We start from the raw sequence: 17,274 nt of genomic DNA on the forward strand, positions 1-17,274 counted from the left end.
TGACTACTGAACAGATCAGGCCTGTTCTGCGCTCAGTTTTTAACAAGCTGCTTGATAGACCACAGGAATCTCCCATAGATTTTGATAGAGCTCATAGAGCACTGAGACCCAGAGCTCCTGACCCAGCTCCCCCACGTGATATTATTTGCTGTCTTTCTAGTTACACCTTCAAAGAAGAAATATTACTGAAAGCAAGACAAAATGATCAGATCATTTTTAATGACACCACCATTCAACTGTTTCAGTGATCTTTCACCTATCACTCTAAGGAACAGAAGAGCGATAAAGCCTCTGTTGGATGTCCTCAGGAAAAAAGGGATACCATACAAAAGGAGGTTCCCCTTTGCAGTTCAGGTGTCATGTAACAGAAAACAACACCTCTTACGCACCCCAGAGGATTTGCCCGTGTTTTGCAATAATGTCCAGATTGATCAGGTAGATTTACCGGAGTGGTACCAGGAATTTCACCTACCTCCCCCCGTTGCCCAATCCTTACTCGCCCCCACACGTATCACCGTGTAAGTCACCTTTCATCAAAGGAGTAGGAGAAAAGAAACAAAAGCTGTACGAAAGTTACCACCCAGCCACCCCTCCTCAAAAATCCAGCAAATTGAAAGACAACCGTTAATTCACCTGAGCATTGCTCTAGAATAATAGCGTTGTTTTCAACAACTTCCATTTGCTGCCAGGCAAATAACCACTTCACCTACAGCAAGACTTATTACCTTTATTTTTATATATAATCTTTGCCATACTTTTTTTTTTTGCCACTAGATGAAGCTAATGGACAGCTGAACTTGTTCTAGTTAAAGAGGAAGTTAACCCTGATGGGTTTACTTCCTCTTTCATTCCCTGCAAAGGCAAAGCATAATGGACTACTATGCATCGCATAGTAGTCCATTATGTGTCACTTACCTGACACAGGAGCCAGCGATGTCACCGCTGTCCCCTGTAGTCCGGAGCATCCATCTTCTCGGTGGGGTCTCACAGCTCCACCGCTGTCATTCGGCGAAGCCACGATGACGTCATGCCCGCGCATGCGCACAGGCGCCGACACGCGCGGCATCTTTGTCGTTGACAATGCCGCGCTCAGTGCGCCTGCACGCCGCTGTCTATGGCGCATGCGCCATAGACAGTGGTGTCTGTCTTCGGGCAAATATCTCCTAAACCGTATAGGTTCAGGAGATATTTATTGGAACTACAGGTAAGCCTTAATCTAGGCTTACCTGTAGGTCTCCATAGACCAATTACATGGCATACCCAATGTTTTCTGAACTCTATATTAGTTAATGCCCTTCATTTTTCTTTTGGAAACATAGACATGCTGGCCCTTGGGCTATCTCAGGCCCTTATTTCTTTCAGCGGAAAATGATTTCTTCCTGATCGTTACGCAGATGTGACGACAGACCAGGACGAATAGGCTCCCTCCACCAGGATGAATGTTTACTGGGATGGAACCTATATCTAGACATTGGGGTAATTTAATACTGAGAGTCAGTAACATTCAATCGCCAATTTTGACGATTTGACTGTTTTCGCAAAGTGTAATGCGTTAAGATAGTCTAAAAGAAACTTACTCTGGCTGGACTGGAAGGGATGTTTATATCCACTACAAGGGTCGGGGGTGGCATATATTTTCTGCAAGCCACATCCTGTCCCAAGGTCATATGTTAAATAACAGAGGACTGATTCTCTTTACTAGCAGTTTGAGTTTCTAGAAGATGTTTAAAAGTTATTACTAATAATGATTGCTCGGCATGGGGATGCTGTTGGGACGCCGGAGAGCCTGCCAAGGTGGGATTAGTTGGTTTTACACACAAGATCACTGTCGTGATTTAACGCCTTTTATCAAATTATCTGTCCTGCCGGACCCAAATGAATCACATAGGAACCATTAAGGTCTCCCCTCACATCACACAGTTCACTTATAGCCCGGACAGAGTGGAGGGTTGTCCTGTGATCCCAACGGCACCCCATCAGGTCTTTGTGGCTGGTAGTTTTATTATCAAAGTTCCACTGGCCCCTTGGTCTTTCCCCCTCAGCAAGTCTATACCAGGCATTTCCTGGGTAAATTATAGAACACTGTTATACTGAGAGGAATTGTACTTATGCCAAGGGGCAAACCAAGATCCGGTTTTAGATTTTTAGCTCCTAATAGCTGTTCTTTAGTATGACCAATCCTGCAGCTACGGAGGGTTTCTTTTTTCTTTTTCCATTTATCTTGTTATTTTTCTGTTATGTTTTGTTGTTGTTCACCAATTCTCACATCACTATTGTTAGTACCATATACCTTGACCTCAAAGACGGGAAAAGTGAGTCACCTGCCCCAAGGTATAATGGTAGATTTGAGCTAAATCACAATGCTGGATAAATAATGCACATCGATCGCTTGATAAACTGTCATTGAAGGATTTTCAGAGAGCTGCCATTCACTCCACACTACTGAATCTGTCTGACCCATTAAAGCGGTTGTGCACCTTTAAAAAAAATATTAAAAGCCAACAGCTACAAATATTGCAGCTGCTGACTTTTAATAAATTCACACTTACCTGTCCCAGGGTCCAGCGATGTCGGCGGCAGATGACAAGCAATCGCTCGTCTCTCTGCTGCCCCCGCCGCCATCCTGTCAGGGAATCGGGAAGTGAAGCGTTGCGGCTTCACTGCCCGGTTCCCTACTGCGCATGCGCGAGTCACGCTGCGTGTCTCTGCTGGTCCCCACTGTGTACTGTGTGTTTCCCAGAACACAACAGGCGGGGGGCGTCATCTGAGGGGGTCTTGTCCCGGAAGTGGGTGCAGATACCTGGATTATCCAGGTAACTGCACCCCCTCCCCCCTGAAAGGTGCCGATTGTGGCACCGGAGGGGGGGAGGGATCAGATGAGCAGAAATTCCACTTTAGGGTGGAGAACCGCTTTAAGGTTTTCGTTAGACCTTTTTTGCTTACCCAAACTTTTCATCTACCGTATATACTCGAGTATAGGCCGACCCGAATATAAGCCGAGGCCCCCAATTTACCACAAAAAAACTGGGAAACTTATTGACTCGTGTATAAGCCGAGGGTGAGACATGCCTGTCCATCCCTGTGTGTCTGTCCATCCCTGTGTGTCTGTCCATCCCTGTGTGTCTGTCCATCCCTGTGTGTCCGTCCATCCCTGTGTGTCCGTCCATCCCTGTGTGTCCGTCCATCCCTGTGTGTGCAGCCTTGTGTGTCCAGCCTACCTGTGTCCCGAGCCTGCGTCCCGAGCCTGTGTGCTTCTGCCATGCCAGGATCGCCGCTCTTCTCGTCTGACAGACGGCGTCGGCGCCTCGGCGGCCATTCCACTGTTCAAAAGCCGCGCCTCCGTCTGTGATAGGCGGAACACTCAATTTTCCAGCAGTCTGTGTTCCGCCTATCATGGACATCCTCTCATCCTCGTCCGTAGTATGAGGATGAGCAGATGTCCGTGATAGGCGGACCACTGACTGCTGGGAAATTGAGTGTTCCGCCTATCACAGACAGGGAGGCGCGGCTTTTGAATAGTAGAATGGCCGCCGTCTGTCTGCTCGACACGCTGATCGGGCAGGCAGACGGCGATGACTCGAGTATAAGCCGAGGGGGGCACTTTCAGCCTCAAAAAAGAGGCTGAAAATCTCGGCTTATACTCGAGTATATACGGTAATCTGTGTTAGCCTTTCCACTAACCCCCCTCAGATAACACACTGCAAACAGTAAGACACTTTAATAGCAATTTCTATCTACCCATTCTGTCATTGGGGAAAGATAACCCCCCGTGATAGGATATAAGTTTCACCCCTGCTTTCTCCTCTTGTTTTTATTTTGTTTCTTCTCCTCCCTCCACTCCTTTCCCTTTTTTTTTTTTCACTCTCTGCCCTTCCCCACCCATTCCCTTTAATTATTATTTTTATCTCTCACTTACAGCTCTTTATTTACCTAAGAACCCCTAAAATTTTTACAATATGGCATATACGGGCCTAGGCCATGCACCTACAATCATATCACATAACGTAAATGGCTTAAATACGCCTGAAAAAAGAAACAAACTTCTTAATGAACTTAAAAAAAGTAGACCACAAATTGTCTTCATCCAAGAAACTCACTTCAAAGGACACCAGATACCCAGACTAACAAATAATTTCTTTACAGAAGCCTTTCATGCCACAAACCCACATGCCAAAACAAAGGGAGTCGCAATTCTTCTTAGCAAGGAATCGCTCTTTGTTACACAATACCAATTGTTAGATCCAGATGGGAGACACATTTTTTTTTAAAGGGACCATGAATGGCAAACCAGTCACGCTGGCTAATGTCTACTTCCCAAACAGGTCCCATGTTTCCTTCTGCCAATTGATAATCGACGAACTAAAGAGCTTTGCCGAAGGCTGCATCATTTTAGGGGGAGATTTCAACATCCCCCTGGAACTCAAACAAGATGCATCCTCTGGCAAATCTTGTATAGCCTATAATATCCTTAAAAAAAGAGAGACTCTCCTCAAATCTCTGACTCTTTTAGACACATGACGTACGTTGCACCCTACAGATAGGGACTTCACCTTTTATTCGAATGCACATAAACGCTACTCCCGAATAGATCATCTCTTTATTACCCAAAGGGACCTACAAGATCTTTTGAAAGCAGAGATAGGCTCCATCACTTTATCTGACCATGCACCCATCTCCATTAAATTACATATTAAAAACAGCCAGAAACGGACCTTCTGTTGGAGACTAAATGCTTCCCTCCTCAGAGACCCTAACATTCATGCCCAAATACACAAAACGCTCACGTATTACTTCTCCCTGAATAACACACCAGATGTGTCTTCCTTGACAATCTGGGAGGCACATAAAAGTGAAGTCAGAGGAGAATTGATTAGATGGGGCGCTAGGAAGAAAAGAGAAAAAGAAAAATCTATCACCGAATTATTACAGAAAATCACAAAATTAGAAATGATCCACAAACAATCTCTAGCCCAGATAAATCTACCTGAACTCACAAAAGTGAGAAAAGACCTGCAGGAGTTGTTAGACAACAAAACAAGGAGACTACTTTTAAAAAAAAAAGCCATTTATTATGATCAAGGCGATAAAAGTGGCCGAATTCTAGCTAGGGCACTAAAAGAATCCATCCTGTCCAACAACATACATGGGATATGATCCAAAGATGGTAAAATAACACATGACTCCTCTAAAATCGCAGATATATTTCCCTCTTTCTATTCGTCATTGTACAATATACATTCCCAAAATAAACCCCTGGCAGATTCAGGGAACAGAACTCAGGCCTTCTCTAAATATCTCTCCAAATGTAATATGCCAACGCTATCAAATGATGATTCAGATATCCTAGATCACCCTATTTCCTCGTCTGAAGTCACAAAAGCCATCAAAGACTTAGCCCAGGACCAGACGGGCTTACCTCTCAATATTATAGATCCTTCACTGATATCCTCACGGAGCCTCTCACCAAGGCCCTAAAAGCTATCACATTAGGACACCAAGCCTCCACTGAGTTTTTAATGGCTCACATAACCGTTCTTCCCAAACCAAATAAAGATGCCACCAATTGTACAAATTACAGACCCATCTCGCTCAACTTAGATCTAAAAATTCTAGCGAAGAGTATAGCAAACAGAATTGGACCCCTGTTGGAGAAACTCATAGGCCCAGAGCAGGTGGGTTTTATGCCAAATCGTGATGCAAAAGATAATACCACCAAGACCCTAAACCTAATTCACAGAGCTACGCGGGACAAAGTCGAGGGCCTTCTGCTGTCTACCGACGCGGAGAAGGCCTTCGACCGAGTCGATTGGGACTACATGTTCCGAGTATGTGAGCACGTGGGCTTCGGCACTAATTTGATGAAATGGGTCAGAGCAATCTATGCCAATCCAAGCGCCAAAATTAAAGTTAATGGGATCCTCTCCAAACCGGTAAAAATTAATAACTGAACAAGACAAGGCTGCCTCTTATTGCCTCTTCTATTTATTTTATCTATTGAACCACTGATTAGAGCCATCAATCTCCAAACGGCCATACACGGCTTTGTTTTAGATAGAAGGGAATTCAAGGTAGCGGCATACGCCAATGATTTACTTTTCTATATAACCCAGCCCCATATCTCAATTCCAAACTTTATGCAGGCCTTTCAAGAATTTCGTTTCCTATCAAATTTTAAAATTAATCACAAGAAATGTGAAACATTAGGTCTTAACCTCTCCCAGGACACTGAGCGACTGACTAGAGCCAACTGCCCATTCAAATGGGACTCCACATCCTTACAATATCTGGGTGTTCATATTACCCCAAATTTTGAGTCTCTATTTACATGCAACTTTCAACCCCTGCTTAGGAAAATAGATGCAGATCTCAAAAGATGGAATAGTGGAAAGTTCTCATGATTTGGTAGGGCAGCCATATTGAAAATGGCGGTGTTGCCAAGATTGCTTTACTTATTTCATACGCTTCCTATAGACATTCCGGACTCTTTTTTTCAGGCAACTAACAAGAGTAACTTTCTCTGGGCAAACAAGAGACCCCATGTACAACTCAATTTTTTGCAGAGACCCAAGCTGAAAGGGGGTATAGGTCTGCCCGATTTCAGAAAGTACTTTTATGCATCGCACCTCTCCAGAATCATAGACTGGCACTGCCATGAGCACTGTAAAGACTGGATTAGCCTGGAAAAAGCGAGTTCGGACTTGGCCATTCCGTTTTTACCTTGGTCAAGCTATTCCACAATTCCGCTTAGCATCAAGGGACACCCCATGGTCAATACCACATTAAATTTTTCACAGAATTGCAGCAAAACACAGAATCTCAACAACCCCAAGTCCCCTTACCTCACTAGCTTACAACCCTGATTTCACCCCAGGATTAAACAAAAAAAAAATGTTTAGAGAATACCCTAACGAACCAATGGTGGTCTCTTAATGCCTCTTTAACAATCACCAGAAAAAATTTGACTTAAGATGTGAGTTTGGATCGTATCCCTTGAACCTCTGGGCATATACTCAAATCCAAGATGCCTTTTTTAGACCTCTGACTAATTTTGAAAACATCTGCGCCAAAAAGGAACCGATTAAAAAACCACATCCCTATTGTACAGCTGGCTTATCCGGCCGGTGTCAGATCCCCCGGACAGATATAAAACATTATGGGAAGGGGATCTTCAAATACAGATCTCGGAAACTCAGTGGGAAAAAGCAAATGTCTTCACCCACAAATGCTCCTTGAGTTCTCGCATGCAAGAAACTTCCTATAAAATACGATCACAGTGGTACATTACACCAATAAAAAAAAAAAAACATTGGCACCCCGGGGGGTCTGACATATGCTGGAGATGCAAGGAAGAAACAGGTTCATTTCTTCATATATGGTGGAGTTGCCCAAACATTCAGCCTTTCTGGGCCCAGGTAAAACATTGGACTAAACACATCACAGGCTACACAATGGATATCAATGCTGCATGGTGTCTTCTCCATTTAACACACCTATCATACAGATCTTATAAGAAATCTCTTATTAGGCACTTGCTCAATGCAGCAAAGAGCTTGATTCCCCTACATTGGAACTCCCAAGACATTCCCTCTGTTAAAGACTGGCTTTCAAAAATAAGTTTAATTCACAACATGGAAGAAATTTTTGCCACCAAAAAAGAAAACACCGAACAATTTCATCTGATGTGGAAACCTTGGCGTACTTTTATAATCTCAGACACCTTTAGAACTCTATCCAAATAATTATTTCTAGTGCACACAGAGGGCATGATACCTCTTCCGTTATCCAGGATGGACGAATCCTCCTGATTTACTAAACCTTGACTTAAATACACGTATAGACATACTGCTTTGGGTATCTGGTAGTCCGTGACGTGGTCCATTTCCCTTATCATTACCTTCCAATTTTTAATACCATTTGCATATATTGATTTGATTAAATTGTGGACTTCATATATCTTGACTTCTATGTACAATGTAACCATTTGGAACAATGCCTTACCATTCGAAAGCTCATAGTTTGTATATCTTATCCTGTTCTCACCTTTCTCTGTTATTGTTTATTATCTTTAATAAACTTTATTGTGATAAAAAAAAAGAAACCTATGTTTGGCTCCCAGCATTGAGATTAGAGGGGGGCGACGCCCCTGTGCCACTTATGGACTGGTCGCCACCACTGTTCAAGTGGTTAAACTTTAACCACTTGCCGACCGCCGCACGACGATATACGTCGGCAGAATGGCACGGGCAGGCATATGGGCGTATATATAAGTCCCTGCCTGCCCGCGGGTGGGGGGCCCGATCGGGCCCCCCCCCCGGTGCCTGCGGCGGTCGGCATTTCTTCGAGAGCGATCCGGGATGAGGGGGCGGCCATTCATTCATGGCCACCCCCTCGCGATCGCTCCCGACGAATAGAAATCCCCCGTGACATCACTTCCTCTCCTGTAATGTAAACACAGGAGAGGAAGTGATGTATTCTCTCCTCCGTGTCGGTATTTTTCGTTCCGACACGGAGGAGAGCGGATCGGTGAGTTGCACCAACACTCTACACACACAGTAGAACATGCCAGGCACACTCACACCCCCCCTTTACCCCCCGATCACCCCCCCAATTACCCCTGCCCCCCAGTCACAGTGACACCAATGTCATTTTTTTTTTTTTTTTTTTGCATTGGTGTCATTTGTGACTGTAATAACTGTTAGGGCAGTTAGAGTTAGCCCCCTTTAGTTCTAATGTACCCCCCTAACCCCCCCAATAAAGGTTTAACCCCGTGATCACCCCCCGTCGCCAGTGTCACTAAGGCTGGGTTCACATTGCAGCGGTTTATGAGAACGAATGTGATTCGCACCGCACTGCAGTGCAAATCACATCCGATCTCTGTGCGATTCGAGTTCAGCCATTCGCCGCACCCGCCGCACCCGCCACACCCGCCGCACCCGCCGCAAATTCGCACGGGACCCTTTTTTTGGCCCGCAGCAGAATCGGATCGCATGGGTGTTCACACCATGCGATCCGAGTTTGCAGATCGCACTGCGATATGCGAACTGATCTGGGGGTGTCAGTAACATTTCACTGACACTCCCAGCAGTTCGCATAGGGCAGTGTGAACTGCCGCCGGGAGGCATGCGATGCGGGAACCCGCCGCGGATTCGCGGCGTTTCCGCATCGCTCCAGTGTGAACCCAGCCTAATAAGCGATCATTTTTCTGATCGCCGTATTAGTGTCACAGGTGACGCTAGTTAGGCAGGTAGGTATTTAGGTTCGCCGCAGCTTTTTATAGCGCCAGGGACCCCCATATACTACCGCATAAAGCCCCCTGATTGCCCCCTAGTTAACCCTTTCACCTGTGATCACCATATAACTGTTACAGGTGACGCTGGTTGGTTAGTTATTTTTTTATAGTTTCAGGGCACCCGCCATTTATTACCTAATAAAGGTTTAACCCCCTGATCACCCGGCGGGTGTCATTTGTGACTAATAACTGTTAGGGCAGTTAGGGTTAGCCCCCTTTAGTTCTAAGGTACCCCCCTAACCCCCCCAATAAAGGTTTAACCCCGTGATCACCCCCCGTCGCCAGTGTCACTAAGGCTGGGTTCACATTGCAGCGGTTTATGAGAACGGATGTGATTCGCACCGCACTGCAGTGCAAATCACATCCGATCTCTGTGCGATTCGAGTTCAGCCATTCGCCGCACCCGCCGCACCCGCCGCACCCGCCGCAAATTCGCACGGGACCCTTTTTTTGGCCCGCAGCAGAATCGGATCGCATGGGTGTTCACACCATGCGATCCGAGTTTGCAGATCGCACTGCGATATGCGAACTGATCTGGGGGTGTCAGTAACATTTCACTGACACTCCCAGCAGTTCGCATAGGGCAGTGTGAACTGCCGCCGGGAGGCATGCGATGCGGGAACCCGCCGCGCATTCGTGGCGTTCCCGCATCGCTCCAGTGTGAACCCAGCCTAATAAGCGATCGTTTTTCTGATCGCTGTATTAGTGTCACAGGTGACGCTAGTTAGGCAGGTAGGTATTTAGGTTCGCCGCAGCTTTTTATAGCGCCAGGGACCCCCATATACTACCGCATAAAGCCCCCTGATTGCCCCCTAGTTAACCCTTTCACCAGTGATCACCATATAACTGTTACAGGTGACGCTGGTTGGTTAGTTATTTTTTTATAGTTTCAGGGCACCCGCCATTTATTACCTAGTCTCACTAGTGTACCCCTAAATTTAGGGGTGTCTACTTTCCAAAATGGGGTCATTTGGGGGGGGGGTTGTGCCATCTTGGCATTTTATGGCCTTCAAAACTGTAACGCCCTTAGAAAGCCTGAAGGCGGTGCTTGGTTTTCGGGGCCCCGTACGCGGCTAGGCTCCCAAAAAGTCCCACATATGTGGTATCCCCGTACTCAGGAGAAGCAGCAGAATTTATTTTGGGGTGTCATTTCACATATGCCCATGGCATGCGTGAGCAATATATCATTTAGTGACAACTTTGTGAAAAAAAAAAAAAAAGTTTGTAATTTTCCCGCAACTTGTGGCAAAATATAAAATATTCCATGGACTCAACATGCCTCTCAGCAAATAGCTTGGGGTGTCTACTTTCTAAAATGGGGTCATTTGTGGGGGTTTTGTGCCATCTTGGCATTTTATGGCCTTCAAAACTGTAATAGGTAGTGAGAAGTGAACTCAAAAATTTACGCCCTTAGAAAGCCTGAAGGCGGTGCTTGGTTTTCGGGGCCCCGTACGCGGCTAGGCTCCCAAAAAGTCCCACATATGTGGTATCCCCGTACTCAGAAGAAGCAGCAGAATTTATTTTGGGGTGTCATTTCACATATGCCCATGGCATGCATGAGCAATATATCATTTAGTGACAACTTTGTGAAAAAAAAAAAAAAAAAAAAAGTTTGTAATTTTCCCGCAACTTGTGGCAAAATATAAAATATTCCATGAACTCAACATGCCTCTCAGCAAATAGCTTGGGGTGTCTACTTTCTAAAATGGGGTCATTTGTGGGGGTTTTGTGCCATCTTGGCATTTTATGGCCTTCAAAACTGTAATAGGTAGTGAGAAGTGAACTCAAAAATTTACGCCCTTAGAAAGCCTGAAGGCGGTGCTTGGTTTTCGGGGCCCCGTACGCGACTAGGCTCCCAAAAAGTCCCACATATGTGGTATCCCCGTACTCAGGAGAAGCAGCAGAATTTATTTTGGGGTGTCATTTCACATACGCCCATAGCATGTGTGAGCAATATATCATTTAGTGACAACTTTGTGTAAAATCAATCGCTTGAGGCAAAAAAATAAAATATTCAATGGGCTCAACATGCCTCTTATCAATTTCCTTAGGGGGTCTACTTTCCAAAATGGGGTCATTTGGGGGGGTTTTGTACTGCCCTGCCATTTTAGCACCTCAAGAAATGAGATAGGCAGTCGTAAACTAAAAGCTGCGTAAATTCCAGAAAACGTACCTTAGTTTGTAGATGTGACAACTTTTGCGCAAACCAATAAATATACAATTATTGACTTTTTTTTTACCAAAGACATGTGGCTGAATACATTTTGGCCTAAATGTATGACTAAAATTGAGTTTATTGGATTTTTCTAATAACAAAAAGTAGAAAATATCATTTTTTTTCAAAATTTGCGGTCTTTTTACGTTTATATCGCAAAAAATAAAAATCGCAGAGGCAATCAAATACCATCAAAAGAAAGCTCTATTTGTGGGAAGAAAAGGACGCAAATTTTGTTTGGGTACAACATTGCATGACCGCGCAATTACCAGTTAAAGCAGCGCAGTGCCAAAGTGTAAAAAGACCTCTGGTCATTTACCAGCAAAATGGTCCGGTCTGAAAGTGGTTAATGTGCCATTATTATATGCTCTGGATGGAATTATGTTGCCGATTTAGAAATGGCCAGCACAGTAGTGTTCATTTTGATGTCAAGTTTTGATTTAGTTTTAGTCATAGTCTTTTGACTAAAATGCCATTTTAGTTGTATTTTGGTCATCTTCATTTTAGTTTTAGTCGTATTTTAGTTGACTAAAATAGTGTTCATTTAGTCGACGAAATGAACACTGGTTCGGTTACTGTCTATGTGTTGGAAGCTCAAAGAGAGACAGGCAAGGTTTCTCTTTGACCGGCTTCTGTTCCCAGATGTTACCCGGAACAAGAGAGCATTATCAGTGGTGAACATTCATTTACATATAAAATTTAGTTCATATCACAGGACATACAGTGTTCATTTTGGCAGCAAATTTCAATTTAGTCTTAGTCTTAGGACTAAAATGGCATTTTAGTTTTAGTCCCATTTTAGCCTTCTGCAATTGTTTTAGTCGTATTTAGTGGACTAAATCTCCAGTACATTTTAGTCGTCTAAATTATAATGGGTGTAATTAAATTGTAATGCATTAGTTAACATTTCTCTACAATTTTCAAACTCATTATATACTGCTGGAGTGAAACATCTCATATGTTATTATTTATGGTATTGAGGTATGAACATGCACTACGGACCACTGTTAATTTTGAAGTCAAATTTAAATTTAGTTTTAGTATTTTATGCCGCGTACACACGAGCGGAATTTCCATCCGAAAAATCTTGGATGGTTTTTCCGACGTACAACACTACGACGAGCCGAGAAAATGAAGTTCAATGCTTGCGAACATGCGTCCAATTGTTTCCAAGCATGCAGGATTTTTTGCGCGTCCGAATTGCATAGACACGATCGCATTTTTGGATAGGAACTTTTCCCGACCGAAAAATAGAGAACCTGCTCTCAATCTTTTGCTGGTGGGAATTTTGCCAGCAAAAGTTCGAAGGAGCATACACATGGACGCATTTTCTGACCAAAAGCTCTCCTCAGTCTTTTGCTGGCCGAATTTTCGATCGTGTGTACGCGGCATTAGTCTTTTGACTAAAATGCCATTTTAGTTTAGTCGTATTTTAGTAATCTCAATTGTTTTAGTCGTATTTTAGTCGACTAAAATAGTATTCATTTAGCCGACTAAAATGTTTTAGTTGACAAAATTAACACTTAGGACAGACTCATGGATTCCACTCTTTATCTCTTTTTCTATTGCCTGTGACTTGCCTCCAAACATCAGTCCATGGAAGGTGTATGTAGAATGATATTACTATGATAAGGAGACGGGTATTGCCAGGTATTTAGCTATGAGGGTTGTCAAGTAAAAATACAAACAATTTTCTTACCAAAGAAGACTGCGAGACAAGAGTCTTCCATCCTCCGTGGAACTTTTCAGTAAGGTTCTAACAGTTGTCTTTATCAGCAATTTTCTCTTCCATTGATATTTGATATTTAGGGGTTTCTTTCCAGTTCTTGCCTGTGACCAGCCTGCAGACCCCGGTCCATGTAAGGCGCACATAGAGCGCTATTACTATGATCAGAAGACGGGGACTTGGCAAGTCTTTCATCTATGGAGACTGTCGCAGAAACTAAAACAATTTTGCTACTATTGATTCATTCGTTATTCATTAGTCCAGCCCAGCTGAAATTTGTCTGGAAAGTTACAATAGTCATGGTGTTATCATGTCATATCTTTTTCTCATTGCTATTCGATATTGAGACGTTTATTATTATTATTATTTTTTATTTTTTTATCAGCTATAAGTTGTGGCTTGCCTCCAGATAGCGGCCCATGTTATGCGTACTTTCCGCGCTATTTCTATGATCAGGAGACAAAAACTTGCAAGATTTTCATCTATGGTGGTTGTCTAGGAAATGGAAACAATTTTCGTACTAAGGAAGAGTGCAAACGCACCTGCAAAGAAGGTATTTTTATTGTGTGTCATCATTGTATGTTGTTGTATGAATTTATTTCCGCTCAGATTTACGGTACACAATTCTTTTTCTAGTTGAATTCTATTGTTTTTTTATTAGTCTAGTCTATTTTATTTTATTTTCTATTATACTCTTCTTTTCTATTCTATTCTTTTTCTATTTAGAATCTAATTTATTCTATTTAATATTCGAATCTCAGAACATGATCATATTCTTTCTATACTAATCTATTCTTTTGTATTGTATGCAAATTCAAATGGATTCTTTTTGAATTTTGGGAAAAGGTTATATTATTTCTATTCTATTTTTTTAAATTCTATTCTATTCTATTATAGTGTATTCTCTTATTTTTATTATCTTATGTATTCAAATGTATTCTATTTGAAATTAGAATTTCAGAAGATGGTTATGTTCTTTCTATGTTCTATTCTATTTGTTGCTATTATATTCTAGTTTATTCTGTTTTATTTTCTATGTTGTTCTGTTTTACTCTATTATATTCTATTATTTTATTTTCTGTTCTATTCTTTTATAGTCTATTATTTTTTTCTATTTAATTTTATTCCCTTTGGACATTGGAAAACTTTTAAAACTATTTGAATTTGAAAATTATTGGAATTAGAAAAGTATTCAAAAACGTTTCGAATTCAAATTGCGTCCGAATTAATTTTTTTCGTTATTTCAGATTCTCATTTCTTGAGGCCCTAACATGCCAGGACAGTACAAATACCCCCACATGAACACTTTTTAGAAAGTAGACATCCCAAGGTATTTACTAAAGGAGTAAAAGCAGAAGATTTTTTTTTTATCCTAATGCATTCTATGCATTAGGATAAAAAAATCTTCTGAGTGTAGCAACCTCCCTCAGCCCCCCTAATAATTACCTAAGCCCCATCTCTCTCCGGTGATGTCCACGAGTGTCTTAGCCATCCGAGACTCTCCTCCTGATTGGCTGAGACACAGCAGCGGCGACATTGGCTCCTGCGGCTGTCAATCAAAGTAGGTTAGCCAATCAGGTGAGAGAGGGTGTGGGGCCGGGTCAAGGTTCTGTGTCTGAATAGACACAAGGAGCTTTGACTCGGATCGGGTGCCCCCATAGAAAGGTGTTTTCTGTGGGGGCAAGTGATAGGAAGGAGGGGCCAGGAGCAGCGAAGAGGAACCCAAGAAGAGGAGGACCCGGGCTGCTCCTTGCAAAACCAAATGCATAGAGGAGGTCAGTATAACATGTTTGTTGTTTAGTTGAAAAAAATTAAAATAGACTTTACAATCACTTTAAGAGACATGGCGAGTTCTAATTTTTAAGCTGTAATTTTTTTTGTAACATTTTTTTAGAAAATGAGTAACATTATTTTTTTCCACATAACATTAACATATAATTGATTAACATACTGTCACCAGAGCGGCACAGTGTCATAATATGACCTGTGTGGTGGTGATCAGGGATACTGACTGGTGACAGCATGTACAAAAATGAATAATCACATCACTGTACATTTTTCCTCCAGGTCTCCTCTTCACACACTGAGGAGGAGAACCCAGAAGCAGCACTACAGCTGTTTGTTGACATTTGTAACCAGCTGTGATTGGACACAGCTGGTCACGTGGTAAAGAGACAATCTCATTTGCTCTTTACCCTGATCGGGGATGGGCTGTGTCCAAGGGGCTGTGTCAGCGGATATACAACCGCTTTAAGAGGCGTGGTGAGTTTTAATTTTTAAGTTGTAATTTTTTGTCAAAATTTGGGGGAAAATTTAAGAAAATTAATTTGCTTTTTTCACACTTTTTTTTTTAACATACTGTCACAAGAGCAGCACGGTGTCATCATATGACTGGTGTTGTGATGATCAGGGATACTGACTGATGACAGTAAAAAAAAAAAAGTTAAATATATTTTTACATACTATTTTTTTTTTTCCTTTCTTTTTAATTACTTTGCTAGATACTGTATGACCAGAGCAGTGCAGTGTTACCATAGTGACATTGTACTACACTGGGGAGCTTATCATTTTTTAGCCAATATTATTGCTTATAACAGAAATGATCACTGTTAGAAGCAATCATTTTCATTAATGGCATCCATTCATAGCCATTATGCACCAATGGGAGAGCTATGATTGGCCACAGCTATCACATGGTGCAGTGCACTGTGTTTGGCCCTGTCTGTGACCAATCACATATTTCACAATAGTACACAATGAATGGCTATGAATGAAAGCCATTCATTTTGTACACTATGATTGGTCACAGCAATCACACAATACCGGAGCCAGCCAGGTACAGTCGGTGGACACGGTGGGTGACAGATCGAGCCGCAGTGTGGCTACTATGAGGAGCGCGACTGGGAGGATGTCATATGAAGTCCACACAGAACCAGGGAGCTCCCGCCCAGCCATATTATAGGTTAAGCAAATGGTAAACAGCAATTTTTATATATATTTTTATGTTATGCTATGTTAATAAGATCATGTAACTAATATATAATAGGGGTTATCCCAATTTGGCTGCAACAGTGTCCAAATGAATCCTGAATACAGTGAACCCGTGCTTTGCCCATGTAGGGAAAAACATCGGGGTCACTTGCAGTCTGCTTCAGTTTAGGGTGAAGAAAACCATTACTTTTTAAAATTGATTTACAGTGTTTTTAACCTCATCTATAACATGCCTGCAATGGACTTGGTTATTAATTTGTAAATTTCTGTTTTTCTTTTCTGACAGTCAAATGACCTCACCGATGTGGGATTAATTTTGGATGATATCTTTGGACAAAGAGCATATCTTCTGTTAAGTGTAGAATGTTTGACATTGCATTGTATTGGAATGTATTGCGTTCCTTCCAAAATAATGTAAGATGTTGTATGTTGTTTGAGCTTTCCTGAGCATCATCCATGGTTCAATCTTTAACCACCTCAATACAGTGCAGTTACACCCTTCCTGACCAGACCAATTTTCAGCTTTCAGCGCTCTCACAGTTTGAATGACAATTACTCATTCATGCAACACTGTACCCATATGAAACTTGCGTCCTTTTTTCCACACAAATAGAGCTTTCTTTTAGTGGTATTTAATCACTAGTGAGTTTTTTATTTTTTGTGCTATAAATAAAATGTAAATTTTGTGAAAAAAATGCCTTTTTCTTTGTTTTTTGTCATAAATTTTTGCTAATTAGTAATTTTTTTCTTCATACATTTTGGCCAAAATTTATACTGCTACATATCTTTGGTAAAAATAACCCACATTAGTGTATATTATTTGGGCTTTGTGAAAGTTTTAGAGTCTACAACTATGGTGCCAATCGCTGAAAATTTATCACTTCTGATCAGGCCTTCAGTACATCAGGTGTACCTCATTTCTTGAGACACTAACAAGTCAGGAAAGTACAAATACCCCCCAAATGACCCCTTTTTACAAAGTAGACATTCCAAGGTATTAAGTAGCATGATGAGTTTTTTTAAGTTGTCATTTTTTCCCACAATTCTTTGCAA

General features: G+C 42.1%; 1 protein-coding gene and 1 pseudogene across 1 annotated transcript in view; both read left to right on the forward strand.

The window, feature by feature from the left end:
- The window catches only part of LOC143995991 (carboxypeptidase inhibitor SmCI-like), a 220,418-nt gene that overhangs the window by 47,480 nt on the left and 155,664 nt on the right, over positions 1-17,274 (forward strand). The gene's annotated exons all lie outside the window — the stretch shown is intronic.
- On the forward strand, positions 5,517-16,845 carry LOC143997873 (actinia tenebrosa protease inhibitors-like; annotated as a pseudogene).

Source organism: Lithobates pipiens, unplaced genomic scaffold (genome assembly GCF_037356315.1).
Source record: "Lithobates pipiens isolate NorthernLeopardFrog02 unplaced genomic scaffold, aLitPip1_a1.2 Scaffold_19, whole genome shotgun sequence".
NCBI lineage: Eukaryota > Metazoa > Chordata > Amphibia > Anura > Ranidae > Lithobates > Lithobates pipiens.